We start from the raw sequence: 19,224 nt of genomic DNA on the forward strand, positions 1-19,224 counted from the left end.
ATACCCTATGACCCAGCCATCCCATTACTGGGTATCTATCCTAAGAACCTGATATCAGATATCTCAAGAGTCCGTTGCACCCCTATGTTCATCGCAGCATTATTTACAATAGCCAAGACGTGGAACCAGCCTACATGCCCAGAAACTGATGATTGGATAAAGAAGATGTGGTATATATACACAATGGAATACTACTCAGCCATAAAAAAAGACGAAAGTGGCCCATTCACAACAATGTGGATGGACCTCGAGGGCATTATGTTAAGCGAAATAAGTCAGTCAGAGAAAGACGAACTCTATATGACTCCACTCATAGGTGGAAATTAGTATATTGAGAAGGAGATCTGATCGGTGGTTACCAGGGAAAAGGGGGGGTGGGGGGAGGGCACGGAGGGGGAAGTGGTGTTCCCACAACATGACTAACAAAAATGTACAACTGAAATTTCACAAGCTTGTAATCCATCATAACATTAATAAACAAAAAAAAAAAAAAAAAAAGATGCTTTGGGGCCCATCTGCCCCTATGGAAAGAACGCAGCACTTTGTGCCTTGCAGCTCTAGGGCAATGTAGCACACCCAGAGCAGAAGTTCTACTTCAGCCAGATCAGGCCCGCAAAGAAACTGCGTTTCACTGGCCTTTGTAAGAGATGTTCCCGGTAGGCTGTTACAGCACTGTGCAGAGCGAGTTCTTTCTTAGCTTCCCAAAGACCTGGAAGCAAGATGCTTTGGGGGCCATCTGCCCTTAAGGAAAGAAGGCAGCACTTTGTGCCTTGCAGCTCTAGGGCAATGTAGCACACCCAGAGCAGATGTTCTACTTCTGCCAGGTCAGGCCTGCAAAGAAACTGCGTTTCACAGGCCTTTGTAAGAGATGTTCCCTGTAGGCTGTTAGAGCACTGTGCAGAGCGAGTTGTTTCTTAGCTTCCCAAACAGCCGGAAGCAAGATGCTTTGGGGCCCTTCTCACCCTTTGGAAACAAGTCAGAACTTTGTGCCTTGCAGCTCTATGGCAATGTAGCACACCCAGAGTGGAAGTTCTACTTGAGCCGTATCAGGCCTGCAAAGAAACTGCGTTTCACAGGCCTTTGTAAGAGATGTTCCCGGTAGGCTGTAAGAGCACTGTGCAGAGGGACTTGTTTCTTAGCTTCCCAAAGAGCTGGAAGCAAAATGCTTTGAGACTCATCTGCCCCTTTGGAAAGAAGGCAGCACTTTGTGTCTTGCAGGTCTAGGGCAATGTAGCACACCCAGAGCAGATGTTCTACTTCTTCCAGGTCAGTCCTGCAAAGAAACTTCGTTTCACAGTCCTTTGTAAGAGATGTTCCCGGTAGGCTGCTAGAGCACTGTGCAGAGCGAGTTGTTTCTTAGCTTCCCAAAGAGCTGGAAGCAAGATGCTTTGGGGCCCTTCTCACCCTTTGGAAAGAAGGCAGCACTTTGTGCCTTGCAGCTCTAGGGCAATGTAGCACACCCACAGCAGAAGTTCTACTTCAGCCAGATCAGGCCCGCAAAGAAACTGCGTTTCACAGGCCTTTGTAAGAGATGTTCCCTGTAGGCTGTTAGAGCACTGTGCAGAGCGAGTTGTTTCTTAGCTTCCCAAAGAGCTGGAAGCAAGATGCTTTAGGGGCCACCTGCCCTTAAGGAAAGAAGGCAGCACTATGTGCCTTGCATCCCTAGGGCAATGTAGCACACCCAGAGCAGATGTTCTACTTCTGCCAGGTCAGGCCTGCAAAGAAACTTCGTTTCACAGGACTTTGTAAGAGATGTTGCCGGTAGGCTGTTAGAGCACTGTGCAGAGCGAGTTGTTTCTTAGCTTCCCAAACAGCCGGAAGCAAGATGCTTTGGGGCCCTTCTCACCCTTTGGAAACAAGTCAGCACTTTGTGCCTTGCAGCTCTAGGGGAATGTAGCACACCCAGAGCAGATGTTCTAGTTCTGCCAGGTCAGGCCTGCAAAGGAACTTCGTTTCACAGGCCTTTGTGAGAGATGTTGCCGGTAGGCTGTAAGAGCACTGTGCAGAGCGAGTTGTTTCTTAGCTTCCCAGAGAGCTGGAAGCAAGATGCTTTGGGGCCCGTTAATTTTATACCCTGCTACTTTCCTGTAGTTGTTGATTATTTCTAATTGTTTTTCTGTGGATTCTTTGGGGCTTTCTATGTATAAGATCATGTCTTCTGCAAACAACGCGAGTTTTACTTCTTCGTTACCTATTTGGATTCCTTTTATTTTTTTTTCCTGCCGAATTGCTCTGGCCAGCACCTCCAGTACTATGTTGAATAGGAGTGGTGAAAGTGGGCACCCTTGTCTTGTTCCTGTCCTCAGAGGGATGGCTTTCAGCTTTTGTCCATTGAGTATGATGTTGGCTGTGGGTCTATCATATATGGCCTTTATTATGTTGAGGTACTTTCCTTCTATACCCATTTTACTGAGGGTTTTTATCATAAGTGGGTGTTGGATCTTGTCGAATGCTTTCTCTGCGTCTATTGAGATGATCATGTGGTTTTTGTTTTTCATTTTGTTGATGTAGTGTATCACGTTGATTGACTTGCGGGTGTTGAACCATCCCTGTGTCCCTGGTATAAATCCCACTTGATCATGGTGTATAATCTTTTTGATGTATTGCTGTAATCGGTTTGCCAAAATTTGGTTGAGGATTTTTGCATCTATGTTCATCAGTGATATCGGCCTGTAGTTCTCCTTCTTTGTGTTGTCCTTGTCAGGTTTGGGGATCAGAGTGATGTTGGCTTCATAGAATGTGTTAGGGAGTTCTCCATCTTTCTCAATTTTCTGGAACAGTTTGAGGAGAATAGGTACAAAGAACTCACACTGCTTAACAACAAAAAAACAAACAACCCGATCAAAAAATGGGCAGAGGACATGAATAGACATTTCTCCAAAGAAGATATGAACATGGCCAATAGACACATGAAAAGATGTTCATCATCGCTAATCATCAGGGAAATGCAAATGAAAACTACACTAAGATATCACCTTACCCCCGTTAGATTGGCAAAAACATCCAAAACCAAGAACGACAAATGTTGGAGAGGTTGTGGAGAAAGAGGAACCCTCATACACTGTTGGTGGGAATGCAAACTGGTACAGCCACTATGGAAAACAGTATGGAGATTTCTCAAAAAGTTAAAAATAGAAATACCCTATGACCCAGCCATCCCATTACTGGGTATCTATCCTAAGAACCTGATATCAGATATCTCAAGAGTCCGTTGCACCCCTATGTTCATCGCAGCATTATTTACAATAGCCAAGACGTGGAACCAGCCTACATGCCCAGAAACTGATGATTGGATAAAGAAGATGTGGTATATATACACAATGGAATACTACTCAGCCATAAAAAAAGACGACATTGGCCCATTCACAACAATGTGGATGGACCTCGAGGGCATTATGTTAAGCGAAATAAGTCAGTCAGAGAAAGACGAACTCTATATGACTCCACTCATAGGTGGAAATTAGTATATTGAGAAGGAGATCTGATCGGTGGTTACCAGGGAAAAGGGGGGGTGGGGGGAGGGCACGGAGGGGGAAGTGGTGTTCCCACAACATGACTAACAAAAATGTACAACTGAAATTTCACAAGCTTGTAATCCATCATAACATTAATAAACAAAAAAAAAAAAAAAAAAAGATGCTTTGGGGCCCATCTGCCCCTATGGAAAGAACGCAGCACTTTGTGCCTTGCAGCTCTAGGGCAATGTAGCACACCCAGAGCAGAAGTTCTACTTCAGCCAGATCAGGCCCGCAAAGAAACTGCGTTTCACTGGCCTTTGTAAGAGATGTTCCCGGTAGGCTGTTACAGCACTGTGCAGAGCGAGTTCTTTCTTAGCTTCCCAAAGACCTGGAAGCAAGATGCTTTGGGGGCCATCTGCCCTTAAGGAAAGAAGGCAGCACTTTGTGCCTTGCAGCTCTAGGGCAATGTAGCACACCCAGAGCAGATGTTCTACTTCTGCCAGGTCAGGCCTGCAAAGAAACTGCGTTTCACAGGCCTTTGTAAGAGATGTTCCCTGTAGGCTGTTAGAGCACTGTGCAGAGCGAGTTGTTTCTTAGCTTCCCAAACAGCCGGAAGCAAGATGCTTTGGGGCCCTTCTCACCCTTTGGAAACAAGTCAGCACTTTGTGCCTTGCAGCTCTATGGCAATGTAGCACACCCAGAGTGGAAGTTCTACTTGAGCTGTATCAGGCCTGCAAAGAAACTGCGTTTCACAGGCCTTTGTAAGAGATGTTCCCGGTAGGCTGTAAGAGCACTGTGCAGAGGGACTTGTTTCTTAGCTTCCCAAAGAGCTGGAAGCAAAATGCTTTGAGACTCATCTGCCCCTTTGGAAAGAAGGCAGCACTTTGTGTCTTGCAGGTCTAGGGCAATGTAGCACACCCAGAGCAGATGTTCTACTTCTTCCAGGTCAGTCCTGCAAAGAAACTTCGTTTCACAGGCCTTTGTAAGAGATGTTCCCGGTAGGCTGTTACAGCACTGTGCAGAGCGAGTTCTTTCTTAGCTTCCCAAAGACCTGGAAGCAAGATGCTTTGGGGGCCATCTGCCCTTAAGGAAAGAAGGCAGCACTTTGTGCCTTGCAGCTCTAGGGCAATGTAGCACACCCAGAGCAGATGTTCTACTTCTGCCAGGTCAGGCCTGCAAAGAAACTGCGTTTCACAGGCCTTTGTAAGAGATGTTCCCTGTAGGCTGTTAGAGCACTGTGCAGAGCGAGTTGTTTCTTAGCTTCCCAAACAGCCGGAAGCAAGATGCTTTGGGGCCCTTCTCACCCTTTGGAAAGAAGTCAGCACTTTGTGCCTTGCAGCTCTAGGGCAATGTAGCACACCCAGAGTGGAAGTTCTACTTGAGCCGTATCAGGCCTGCAAAGAAACTGCGTTTCACAGGCCTTTGTAAGAGATGTTCCCGGTAGGCTGTAAGAGCACTGTGCAGAGGGACTTGTTTCTTAGCTTCCCAAAGAGCTGGAAGCAAAATGCTTTGAGACTCATCTGCCCCTTTGGAAAGAAGGCAGCACTTTGTGTCTTGCAGGTCTAGGGCAATGTAGCACACCCAGAGCAGATGTTCTACTTCTTCCAGGTCAGTCCTGCAAAGAAACTTCGTTTCACAGTCCTTTGTAAGAGATGTTCCCGGTAGGCTGCTAGAGCACTGTGCAGAGCGAGTTGTTTCTTAGCTTCCCAAAGAGCTGGAAGCAAGATGCTTTGGGGCCCTCTCACCCTTTGGAAAGAAGGCAGCACTTTGTGCCTTGCAGCTCTAGGGCAATGTAGCACACCCACAGCAGAAGTTCTACTTCAGCCAGATCAGGCCCGCAAAGAAACTGAGTTTCACAGGCCTTTGTAAGAGATGTTCCCGGTAGGCTGTTAGAGCACTGTGCAGAGCGAGTTGTTTCTTAGATTCCCAACGAGCTGGAAGCAAGATGCTTTAGGGGCCATCTGCCCTTAAGGAAAGAAGGCAGCACTTTGTGCCTTGCAGCTCTAGGGCAATGTAGCACACCCAGAGCAGATGTTCTACTTCTGCCAGGTCAGGCCTGCAAGAAACTGCGTTTCACAGGCCTTTGTAAGAGATGTTGCCGGTAGGCTGCAAGAGCACTGTGCAGAGCGACTTATTTCTTAGCTTCCCAGAGAGCTGGAAGCAAGATGCTTTGGGGCCCTTCTCACCCTTTGGAAAGAAGGCAGCACTTTGTGCCTTGCAGCTCTAGGGCAATGTAGCACACCCACAGCAGAAGTTCTACTCCAGCTAGATCAGACCTGCAAAGAAACTGCGTTTCACAGGCCTTTGTAAGAGATGTTCCCTGTAGGCTGTTAGAGCACTGTGCAGAGCGAGTTGTTTCTTAGCTTCCCAAAGAGCTGGAAGCAAGATGCTTTAGGGGCCATCTGCCCTTAAGGAAAGAAGGCAGCACTATGTGCCTTGCATCCCTAGGGCAATGTAGCACACCCAGAGCAGATGTTCTACTTCTGCCAGGTCAGGCCTGCAAAGAAACTTCGTTTCACAGGACTTTGTAAGAGATGTTGCCGGTAGGCTGTTAGAGCACTGTGCAGAGCGAGTTGTTTCTTAGCTTCCCAAACAGCCGGAAGCAAGATGCTTTGGGGCCCTTCTCACCCTTTGGAAACAAGTCAGCACTTTGTGCCTTGCAGCTCTAGGGCAATGTAGCACACCCAGAGCAGATGTTCTAGTTCTGCCAGGTCAGGCCTGCAAAGGAACTTCGTTTCACAGGCCTTTGTGAGAGATGTTGCCGGTAGGCTGTAAGAGCACTGTGCAGAGCGACTTATTTCTTAGCTTCCCAGAGAGCTGGAAGCAAGATGCTTTGGGGCCCGTTAATTTTATACCCTGCTACTTTGCTGTAGTTGTTGATTATTTCTAATAGTTTTTCTGTGGATTCTTTGGGGTTTTCTATGTATAAGATCATGTCGTCTGCAAACAACGCGAGTTTTAATTCTTCGTTACCTATTTCGATTAATTTTATTTATTTTTCCTGCCGTATTGCTCTGGCCGGCACCTCCAGTACTATGTTGAATAGGAGTGGTGAAAGTGGGCACCCTTGTCTTGTTCCTGTCCTCAGAGGGATGGCTTTCAGCTTTTGTCCATTGAGTATGATGTTGGCTGTGGGTCTATCATATATGGCCTTTATTATGTTGAGGTACTTTCCTTCTATACCCATTTTACTGAGGGTTTTTATCATAAGTGGGTGTTGGATCTTGTCGAATGCTTTCTCTGCGTCTATTGAGATGATCATGTGGTTTTTGTTTTTCATTTTGTTGATGTAGTGTATCACGTTGATTGACTTGCGGGTGTTGAACCATCCCTGTGTCCCTGGTATAAATCCCACTTGATCATGGTGTATAATCTTTTTGATGTATTGCTGTAATCGGTTTGCCAAAATTTGGTTGAGGATTTTTGCATCTATGTTCATCAGTGATATCGGCCTGTAGTTCTCCTTCTTTGTGTTGTCCTTGTCAGGTTTGGGGATCAGAGTGATGTTGGCTTCATAGAATGTGTTAGGGAGTTCTCCATCTTTCTCAATTTTCTGGAACAGTTTGAGGAGAATAGGTACAAAGAACTCACACTGCTTAACAACAAAAAAACAAACAACCCGATCAAAAAATGGGCAGAGGACATGAACAGACATTTCTCCAAAGAAGATATGAACATGGCCAATAGACACATGAAAAGATGTTCATCATCGCTAATCATCAGGGAAATGCAAATCAAAACTACACTAAGATATCACCTTACCCCCGTTAGATTGGCAAAAACATCCAAAACCAAGAACGACAAATGTTGGAGAGGTTGTGGAGAAAGAGGAACCCTCATACACTGTTGGTGGGAATGCAAACTGGTACAGCCACTATGGAAAACAGTATGGAGATTTCTCAAAAAGTTAAAAATAGAAATACCCTATGACCCAGCCATCCCATTACTGGGTATCTATCCTAAGAACCTGATATCAGATATCTCAAGAGTCCGTTGCACCCCTATGTTCATCGCAGCATTATTTACAATAGCCAAGACGTGGAACCAGCCTACATGCCCAGAAACTGATGATTGGATAAAGAAGATTTGGTATATATACACAATGGAATACTACTCAGCCATAAAAAAAGACGAAAGTGGCCCATTCACAACAATGTGGATGGACCTCGAGGGCATTATGTTAAGCGAAATAAGTCAGGCAGAGAAAGACGAACTCTATATGACTCCACTCATAGGTGGAAATTAGTATATTGAGAAGGAGATCTGATCGGTGGTTACCAGGGAAAAGGAGGGGTGGGTGGAGGGCACGGAGGGGGAAGTGGTGTTCCCACAACATGACTAACAAAAATGTACAACTGAAATTTCACAAGCTTGTAATCCATCATAACATTAATAAACAAACAAACAAAAAAAAAGATGCTTTGGGGCCCATCTGCCCCTATGGAAAGAACGGAGCACTTTCTGCCTTGCAGTTCTAGGGCAATGTAGCACACCCACAGCAGAAGTTCTGCTTCAGCCAGATCAGGCCCGCAAAGAAACTGCGTTTCACAGGCCTTTGTAAGAGATGTTCCCGGTAGGCTGTTAGAGCACTGTGCAGAGCGAGTTCTTTCTTTGCTTCCCAAACAGCCGGAAGCAAGATGCTTTGGGGCCCTTCTCACCCTTTGGAAACAAGTCAGCACTTTGTGCCTTGCAGCTCTAGGGCAATGTAGCACACCCAGAGCGGAAGTTCTACTTCAGCCATATCAGGCCTGCAAAGAAACTGCATTTCACAGGCCTTTGTAAGAGATGTTCCCGGTAGGCTGTAAGAGCACTGTGCAGAGCGATTTATTTTTTAGCTTCCCAGAGAGAAGGAAGCGAGATGCTTTGGGGCCCTTCTCACCCTTTGGAAAGCAGGCAGCACTTTGTGCCTTGCAGCTCTAGGGCAATGTAGCACACCCAGAGCAGAAGTTCTACTTCAGCTAGATCAGACCTGCAAAGAAACTGCGTTTCACAGGCCTTTGTAAGAGATGTTGCCGGTAGGCTGTTAGAGCACTGTGCAGAGCGAGTTGTACCTTAGCTTCCCAAAGAGCTGGAAGCAAGATTCTTTAGGGGCCATCTGCCCTTAAGGAAAGAAGGCAGCACTTTGTGCCTTGCATCTCTAGGGCAATGTAGCACACCCAGAGCAGATGTTCTACTACTGCCAGGTCAGGCCTGCAAAGAAACTTCGTTTCACAGGCCCTTGTAAGAGATGTTCCCGGTAGGCTGTTAGAGCACTGTGCAGAGCGACTTGTTTCTTAGCTTCCCAAAGAGCTGGAAGCAAGATGCTTTGGGGCCCTTCTCACCCTTTGGAAAGAAGGCAGCACTTTGTGCCTTGCAGCTCTAGGGCAATGTAGCACACCCCGAGCAGAAGTTCTACTTTAGCCAGATCTGGCCCGCAAAGAAACTGCGTTTCACAGGCCTTTGTAAGAGATGTTCCCGGTAGGCTGTTAGAGCACTGTGCAGAGCGAGTTGTTTCTTAGCTTCCCAAACAGCCGGAAGCAAGATGCTTTGGGGCCCTTCTCACACTTTGGAAAGAAGGCAGCACTTTGTGCCTTGCAGCTCTAGGGCACTGTAGCACACCCACAGCAGAAGTTCTACTTCAGCCAGATCAGGCCCGCAAAGAAACTGCGTTTCACAGGCCTTTGTAAGAGATGTTCCCGGTAGGCTGTTAGAGCACTGTGCAGAGCGAGTTGTTTCTTAGATTTCCAACGAGCTGGAAGCAAGATGCTTTAGGGGCCACCTGCCCTTAAGGAAAGAAGGCAGCACTTTGTGCCTTGCAGCTCTAGGGCAATGTAGCACACCCAGAGCAGATGTTCTACTTCTGCCAGGTCAGGCCTGCAAAGAAACTTCGTTTCACAGGCCTTTGTAAGAGATGTTGCCGGTAGGCTGTAAGAGCACTGTGCAGAGCGATTTATTTTTTAGCTTCCCAGAGAGAAGGAAGCGAGATGCTTTGGGGCCCTTCTCACCCTTTGGAAAGCAGGCAGCACTTTGTGCCTTGCAGCTCTAGGGCAATGTAGCACACCCAGAGCAGAAGTTCTACTTCAGCTAGATCAGACCTGCAAAGAAACTGCGTTTCACAGGCCTTTGTAAGAGATGTTGCCGGTAGGCTGTTAGAGCACTGTGCAGAGCGAGTTGTACCTTAGCTTCCCAAAGAGCTGGAAGCAAGATTCATTAGGGGCCATCTGCCCTTAAGGAAAGAAGGCGGCACTTTGTGCCTTGCATCTCTAGGGCAATGTAGCACACCCAGAGCAGATGTTCTACTACTGCCAGGTCAGGCCTGCAAAGAAACTTCGTTTCACAGGCCCTTGTAAGAGATGTTCCCGGTAGGCTGTTAGAGCACTGTGCAGAGCGACTTGTTTCTTAGCTTCCCAAAGAGCTGGAAGCAAGATGCTTTGGGGCCCTTCTCACCCTTTGGAAAGAAGGCAGCACTTTGTGCCTTGCAGCTCTAGGGCAATGTAGCACACCCCGAGCAGAAGTTCTACTTCAGCCAGATCTGGCCCGCAAAGAAACTGCGTTTCACAGGCCTTTGTAAGAGATGTTCCCGGTAGGCTGTTAGAGCACTGTGCAGAGCGAGTTGTTTCTTAGCTTCCCAGAGAGCTGGAAGCAAGATGCTTTTGGGCCCTTCTCACCCTTTGGCAAGAAGGCAGCACTTTGAGCCTTGCAGCTCTAGGGCAATGTAGCACACCCAGAGCAGAAGTTGTACTTCAGCCAGATCAGGCCCGCAAAGAAACTGCGTCTCACAGGCCTTTGTAAGAGATGTTCCCTGTAGGCTGTTAGAGCACTGTGCAGAGCGAGTTCTTTGTTAGCTTCCCAAAGACCTGGAAGCAAGATGCTTTGGGGGCCATCTGCCCTTAAGGAAAGAAGGCAGCACTTTGTGCCTTGCAGCTCTAGGGCAATGTAGCACACCCAGAGCAGATGTTCTACTTCTGCCAGGTCAGGCCTGCAAAGAAACTGCGTTTCACAGGCCTTTGTAAGAGATGTTGCCGGTAGGCTGTTAGAGCACTGTGCAGAGCGAGTTGTTTCTTAGCTTCCCAAACAGCCGGAAGCAAGATGCTTTGGGGCCCTTCTCACCCTTTGGAAACAAGTCAGCACTTTGTGCCTTGCAGCTCTAGGGCAATGTAGCACACCCAGAGCAGATGTTCTACTTCTGCCAAGTCAGGCCTGCAAAGAAACTTCGTTTCACAGGCCTTTGTAAGAGATGTTGCCGGTAGGCTGTAAGAGCACTGTGCACAGCGACTTATTTCTTAGCTTCCCAGAGAGCTGGAAGCAAGATGCTTTGGGGCCCGTTAATTTTATACCCTGCTACTTTGCTGTAGTTGTTGATTATTTCTAATAGTTTTTCTGCGGATTCTTTGGGGCTTTCTATGTATAAGATCATGTCGTCTGCAAACAACGCGAGTTTTACTTCTTCGTTACCTATTTGGATTCCTTTTATTTTTTTTTCCTGCCGAATTGCTCTGGCCAGCACCTCCAGTACTATGTTGAATAGGAATGGTGAAAGTGGGCACCCTTGTCTTGTTCCTGTCCTCAGAGGGATGGCTTTCAGCTTTTGTCCATTGAGTATGATGTTGGCTGTGGGTCTATCATATATGGCCTTTATTATGTTGAGGTACTTTCCTTCTATACCCGTTTTACTGAGGGTTTTTATCATAAATGGGTGTTGGATCTTGTCGAATGCTTTCTCTGCGTCTATTGAGATGATCATGTGGTTTTTGTTTTTCATTTTGTTGATGTAGTGTATCACGTTGATTGACTTGCAGGTGTTGAACCATCCCTGTGTCCCTGGTATAAATCCCACTTGATCATGGTGTATAATCTTTTTGATGTATTGCTGTAATCGGTTTGCCAAAATTTGGTTGAGGATTTTTGCATCTATGTTCATCAGTGATATCGGCCTGTAGTTCTCCTTCTTTGTGTTGTCCTTGTCAGGTTTGGGGATCAGAGTGATGTTGGCTTCATAGAATGTGTTAGGGAGTTCTCCATCTTTCTCAATTTTCTGGAACAGTTTGAGGAGAATAGGTACAAAGAACTCACACTGCTTAACAACAAAAAAACAAACAACCCGATCAAAAAATGGGCAGAGGACATGAACAGACATTTCTCCAAAGAAGATATGAACATGGCCAATAGACACATGAAAAGATGTTCATCATCGCTAATCATCAGGGAAATGCAAATCAAAACTACACTAAGATATCACCTTACCCCCGTTAGATTGGCAAAAACATCCAAAACCAAGAACGACAAATGTTGGAGAGGTTGTGGAGAAAGAGGAACCCTCATACACTGTTGGTGGGAATGCAAACTGGTACAGCCACTATGGAAAACAGTATGGAGATTTCTCAAAAAGTTAAAAATAGAAATACCCTATGACCCAGCCATCCCATTACTGGGTATCTATCCTAAGAACCTGATATCAGATATCTCAAGAGTCCGTTGCACCCCTATGTTCATCGCAGCATTATTTACAATAGCCAAGACGTGGAACCAGCCTACATGCCCAGAAACTGATGATTGGATAAAGAAGATGTGGTATATATACACAATGGAATACTACTCAGCCATAAAAAAAGACGACATTGGCCCCTTCACAACAATGTGGATGGACCTCGAGGGCATTATGTTAAGCGAAATAAGTCAGTCAGAGAAAGACGAACTCTATATGACTCCACTCGTAGGTGGAAATTAGTATATTGAGAAGGAGATCTGATCGGTGGTTACCAGGGAAAAGGGGGGGTGGGGGGAGGGCACGGAGTGGGAAGTGGTGTTCCCACAACATGACTAACAAAAATGTACAACTGAAATTTCACAAGCTTGTAATCCATCATAACATTAATAAACAAAAAAAAAAAAAGATGCTTTGGGGCCCATCTGCCCCTATGGAAAGAACGCAGCACTTTGTGCCTTGCAGCTCTAGGGCAATGTAGCACACCCAGAGCAGAAGTTCTACTTCAGCCAGATCAGGCCCGCAAAGAAACTGCGTTTCACAGGCCTTTGTAAGAGATGTTCCCGGTAGGCTGTTAGAGCACTGTGCAGAGCGAGTTGTTTCTTAGCTTCCCAAAGAGCTGGAAGCAAGATGCTTTGGGGCCCTTCTCACCCTTTGGCAAGAAGGCAGCACTTTGTGCCTTGCAGCTCTAAGGCAATGTAGCACACCCAGAGCAGAAGTTCTACTTCAGCCCGATCAGGCATGCAAAGAAACCGCGTTTCACAGGCCTTTGTAAGAGATGTTCCCGGTAGGCTGTTAGAGCACTGTGCAGAGCGAGTTGTTTCTTAGCTTCCCAGAGAGCTGGAAGCAAGATGCTTTGGGGCCCGTTAATTGTATCCCCTGCTACTTTGCTGTAGTTGTTGATTATTTCTAATAGTTTTTCTGTGGATTCTTTGGGGTTTTCTATGTATAAGATCATGTCGTCTGCAAACAACGCGAGTTTTACTTCTTCGTTAACTATTTGGATTCCTTTTATTTTTTTTTCCTGCCGAATTGCTCTGGCCAGCACCTCCAGTACTATGTTGAATAGGAGTGGTGAAAGTGGACACCCTTGTCTTGTTCCTGTCCTCAGAGGGATGGCTTTCAGCTTTTGTCCATTGAGTATGATGTTGGCTGTGGGTCTATCATATATGGCCTTTATTATGTTGAGGTACTTTCCTTCTATACCCATTTTACTGAGGGTTTTTATCATAAATGGGTGTTGGATCTTGTCGAATGCTTTCTCTGCGTCTATTGAGATGATCATGTGGTTTTTGTTTTTCATTTTGTTGATGTAGTGTATCACGTTGATTGACTTGCGGGTGTTGAACCATCCCTGTGTCCCTGGTATAAATCCCACTTGATCATGGTGTATAATCTTTTTGATGTATTGCTGTAATCGGTTTGCCAAAATTTTGTTGAGGATTTTTGCATCTATGTTCATCAGTGATATCGGCCTGTAGTTCTCCTTCTTTGTGTTGTCCTTGTCAGGTTGGGGGATCAGAGTGATGTTGGCTTCATAGAATGTGTTAGGGAGTTCTCCATCTTTCTCAATTTTCTGGAACAGTTTGAGGAGAATAGGTACAAAGAACTCACACTGCTTAACAACAAAAAAACAAACAACCCGATCAAAAAATGGGCAGAGGACATGAACAGACATTTCTCAAAAGAAGATATGAATATGGCCAATAGGCACATGAAAAGATGTTCATCATCGCTAATCATCAGGGAAATGCAAATCAAAACTACACTAAGATATCACCTTACCCCCGTTAGATTGGCAAAAACATCCAAAACCAAGAACGACAAATGTTGGAGAGGTTGTGGAGAAAGAGGAACCCTCATACACTGTTGGTGGGAATGCAAACTGGTACAGCCACTATGGAAAACAGTATGGAGATTTCTCAAAAAGTTAAAAATAGAAATACCCTATGACCCAGCCATCCCATTACTGGGTATCTATCCTAAGAACCTGATATCAGATATCTCAAGAGTCCGTTGCACCCCTATGTTCATCGCAGCATCATTTACAGTAGCCAAGACGTGGAACCAGCCTACATGCCCAGAAACTGATGATTGGATAAAGAAGATGTGGTATATATACACAATGGAATACTACTCAGCCATAAAAAAAGACGACATTGGCCCATTCACAACAATGTGGATGGACCTCGAGGGCATTATGTTAAGCGAAATAAGTCAGTCAGAGAAAGACGAACTCTATATGACTCCACTCATAGGTGGAAATTAGTATATTGAGAAGGAGATCTGATCGGTGGTTACAAGGGAAAAGGGGGGGTGGGGGAGGGCACGGAGGGGGACGTGTTGTTCCCACAACATGACTAACAAAAATGTACAACTGAAATTTCACAAGCTTGTAATCCATCATAACATTAATAAACAAAAAAAAAAAAAAAAAAGATGCTTTGGGGCCCATCTGCCCCTATGGAAAGGATGCAGCACTTTGTGCCTTGCAGCTCTAGCGCAATGTAGCACACCCAGAGCAGAAGTTCTACTTCAGCCAGATCAGGCCCGCAAAGAAACTGCGTTTCACAGGCCTTTGTAAGAGATGTTCCCGGTAGGCTGTTAGAGCACTGTGCAGAGCGAGTTGTTTCTTAGCTTCCCAACGAGCTGCAAGCAAGATGCTTTAGGGGCCATCTGCCCTTAAGGAAAGAAGGCAGCCCTTCTGCCTTGCAACTCTAGGGCAATGTAGCACACCCAGAGCAGTTGTTCTACTTCTGCCATGTCAGGCCTGCAAAGAAACTTCGTTTCACAGGCCTTTGTAAGAGATGTTCCCGGTAGGCTGTAAGAGCACTGTGCAGAGCGACTTGTTTCTTAGCTTCCCAGAGAGCTGGAAGCAAGATGCTTTGGGGGCCTTCTCACCCTTTGGAAAAAAGGCAGCACTTTGTGCCTTGCAGCTCTAGGGCAATGTAGCACACCCAGAGCAGAAGTTCTACTTCAGCTAGATCAGACCTGCAAAGCAACTTCATTTCACAGGCCTTTGTTAGAGATGTTCCCTGTAGGCTGTTAGAGCACTGTGCAGAGCGAGTTGTTTCTTAGAATCCCAAAGAGCTGGAAGCAAGATGCTTTGGGGCCCTTCTCACCCTTTGGAAAGAAGGCAGCACTTTGTGCCTTGCAGCTCTAGGGCAATGTAGCACACCCAGAGCAGTTGTTCTACTTCTGCCAGGTCAGGCCTGCAAAGAAACTTCGTTTCACAGACCTTTGTAAGAGATGTTCCCTGTAGGCTGTTAGAGAACTGTGCAGAGCTAGTTGTTTCTTAGCTTCCCAAGGAGCTGGAAGCAAGATGCTTTGGGGCCCTTCTCACCCTTTGGAAAGAAGGCAGCACTTTGTGCCTTGCAGCTCTAGGGCAATGTAGCACACCCAGAGCCGAAGTTCTACTTCAGCTAGATCAGACCTGCAAAGAAACTTCGTTTCACAGGCCTTTGTAAGAGATGTTCGCGGTCGGCTGTTAGAGCACTGTGCAGAGCGAGTTGTTTCTTAGCTTCCCAGAGAGCTGGAAGCAAGATGCTTTGGGTCCGTTAATTTTATACCCTGCTACTTTGCTGTAGTTGTTGATTATTTCTAATAGTTTTTCTGTGGATTCTTTGGGGTTTTCTATGTATAAGATCATGTCGTCTGCAAACAACGCGAGTTTTACTTCTTCGTTACCTATTTGGATTCCTTTTATTTTTTTTTCCTGCCGAATTGCTCTGGCCAGCACCTCCAGTACTATGTTGAATAGGAGTGGTGAAAGTGGGCACCCTTGTCTTGTTCCTGTCCTCAGAGGGATGGCTTTCAGCTTTTGTCCATTGAGTATGATGTTGGCTGTGGGTCTATCATATATGGCCTTTATTATGTTGAGGTACTTTCCTTCTATACCCATTTTACTGAGGGTTTTTATCATAAATGGGTGTTGGATCTTGTCGAATGCTTTCTCTGCGTCTATTGAGATGATCATGTGGTTTTTGTTTTTCATTTTGTTGATGTAGTGTATCACGTTGATTGACTTGCGGGTGTTGAACCATCCCTGTGTCCCTGGTATAAATCCCACTTGATCATGGTGTATAATCTTTTTGATGTATTGCTGTAATCGGTTTGCCAAAATTTTGTTGAGGATTTTTGCATCTATGTTCATCAGTGATATCGGCCTGTAGTTCTCCTTCTTTGTGTTGTCCTTGTCAGGTTGGGGGATCAGAGTGATGTTGGCTTCATAGAATGTGTTAGGGAGTTCTCCATCTTTCTCAATTTTCTGGAACAGTTTGAGGAGAATAGGTACAAAGAACTCACACTGCTTAACAACAAAAAAACAAACAACCCGATCAAAAAATGGGCAGAGGACATGAACAGACATTTCTCAAAAGAAGATATGAATATGGCCAATAGACACATGAAAAGATGTTCATCATCGCTAATCATCAGGGAAATGCAAATCAAAACTACACTAAGATATCACCTTACCCCCGTTAGATTGGCAAAATCATCCAAAACCAAGAACGACGAATGTTGGAGAGGTTGTGGAGAAAGAGGAACCCTCATACACTGTTGGTGGGAATGCAAACTGGTACAGCCACTATGGAAAACAGTATGGAGATTTCTCAAAAAGTTAAAAATAGAAATACCCTATGACCCAGCCATCCCATTACTGGGTATCTATCCTAAGAACCTGATATCAGATATCTCAAGAGTCCGTTGCACCCCTGTGTTCATCGCAGCATTATTTACAATAGCCAAGACGTGGAACCAGCCTACATGCCCAGAAACTGATGATGGGATAAAGAAGATGTGGTATATATACACAATGGAATACTACTCAGCCATAAAAAAAGACGACATTGGCCCCTTCACAACAATGTGGATGGACCTCGAGGGCATTATGTTAAGCGAAATAAGTCAGTCAGAGAAAGACGAACTCTATATGACTCCACTCATAGGTGGAAATTAGTATATTGAGAAGGAGATCTGATCGGTGGTTACCAGGGAAAAGGGGGGGTGGGGGAGGGCACGGAGTGGGAAGTGGTGTTCCCACAACATGACTAACAAAAATGTACAACTGAAATTTCACAAGCTTGTAATCCATCATAACATTAATAAACAAAAAAAAAAAAAAGATGCTTTGGGGCCCATCTGCCCCTATGGAAAGAACGCAGCACTTTGTGCCTTGCAGCTCTAGGGCAATGTAGCAAACCCAGAGCAGAAGTTCTACTTCAGCCAGATCAGGCCCGCAAATAAACTGCGTTTCACAGGCCTTTGTAAGAGATGTTCGCGGTAGGCTGTTAGAGCACTGTGCAGAGCGAGTTGTTTCTTAGCTTCCCAGAGAGCTGGAAGCAAGATGCTTTGGGGCCCATTAATTGTATCCCCTGCTACTTTGCTGTAGTTGTTGATTATTTCTAATAGTTTTTCTGTGGATTCTTTGGGGTTTTCTATGTATAAGATCATGTCGTCTGCAAACAACGCGAGTTTTACTTCTTCGTTACCTATTTGGATTCCTTTTATTTTTTTTTCCTGCTGAATTGCTCTGGCCAGCACCTCCAGTACTATGTTGAATAGGAGTGGTGAAAGTGGGCACCCTTGTCTTGTTCCTGTCCTCAGAGGGATGGCTTTCAGCTTTTGTCCATTGAGTATGATGTTGGCTGTGGGTCTATCATATATGGCCTTTATTATGTTGAGGTACTTTCCTTCTATACCCATTTTACTGAGGGTTTTTATCATAAATGGGTGTTGGATCTTGTCGAATGCTTTCTCTGCGTCTATTGAGATGATCATGTGGTTTTTGTTTTTCATTTTGTTGATGTAGTGTATCACGTTGATTGACTTGCGGGTGTTGAACCATCCCTGTGTCCCTGGTATAAATCCCACTTGATCATGGTGTATAATCTTTTTGATGTATTGCTGTAATCGGTTTGCCAAAATTTTGTTGAGGATTTTTGCATCTATGTTCATCAGTGATATCGGCCTGTAGTTCTCCTTCTTTGTGTTGTCCTTGTCAGGTTGGGGGATCAGAGTGATGTTGGCTTCATAGAATGTGTTAGGGAGTTCTCCATCTTTCTCAATTTTCTGGAACAGTTTGAGGAGAATAGGTACAAAGAACTCACACTGCTTAACAACAAAAAAACAAACAACCCGATCAAAAAATGGGCAGAGGACATGAACAGACATTTCTCAAAAGAAGATATGAATATGGCCAATAGACACATGAAAAGATGTTCATCACCGCTAATCATCAGGGAAATGCAAATCAAAACTACACTAAGATATCACCTTACCCCCGTTAGATTGGCAAAATCATCCAAAACCAAGAACGACGAATGTTGGAGAGGTTGTGGAGAAAGAGGAACCCTCATACACTGTTGGTGGGAATGCAAACTGGTACAGCCACTATGGAAAACAGTATGGAGATTTCTCAAAAAGTTAAAAATAGAAATACCCTATGACCCAGCCATCCCATTACTGGGTATCTATCCTAAGAACCTGATATCAGATATCTCAAGAGTCCGTTGCACCCCTATGTTCATCGCAGCATTATTTACAATAGCCAAGACGTGGAACCAGCCTACATGCCCAGAAACTGATGATTGGATAAAGAAGATGTGGTATATATACACAATGGAATACTACTCAGCCATAAAAAAAGACGACATTGGCCCCTTCACAACAATGTGGATGGACCTCGAGGGCATTATGTTAAGCGAAATAAGTCAGTCAGAGAAAGACGAACTCTATATGACTCCACTCATAGGTGGAAATTAGTATATTGAGAAGGAGATCTGATCGGTGGTTACCAGGGAAAAGGGGGGGTGGGGGAGGGCACGGAGTGGGAAGTGGTGTTCCCACAACATGACTAACAAAAATGTACAACTGAAATTTCACAAGCTTGTAATCCATCATAACATTAATAAACAAAAAAAAAAAAAGATGCTTTGGGGCCCATCTGCCCCTATGGAAAGAACGCAGCACTTTGTGCCTTGCAGCTCTAGGGCAATGTAGCAAACCCAGAGCAGAAGTTCTACTTCAGCCAGATCAGGCCCGCAAAGAAACTGCGTTTCACGGGCCTTGGTAAGAGATGTTCCCGGTAGGCTGTTAGAGCACTGTGCAGAGCGAGTTGTTTCTTAGCTTCCCAAAGAGCTGGAAGCAAGATGCTTTGGGGCCCTTCTCACCCTTTGGCAAGAAGGCAGCACTTTGTGCCTTGCAGCTCTAAGGCAATGTAGCACACCCAGAGCAGAAGTTCTACTTCAGCCAGATCAGGCATGCAAAGAAACTGCGTTTCACAGGCCTTTGTAAGAGATG

Source organism: Equus asinus, chromosome 1, assembly GCF_041296235.1.
Source record: "Equus asinus isolate D_3611 breed Donkey chromosome 1, EquAss-T2T_v2, whole genome shotgun sequence".
NCBI classification, from domain to species: Eukaryota; Metazoa; Chordata; class Mammalia; order Perissodactyla; family Equidae; genus Equus; species Equus asinus.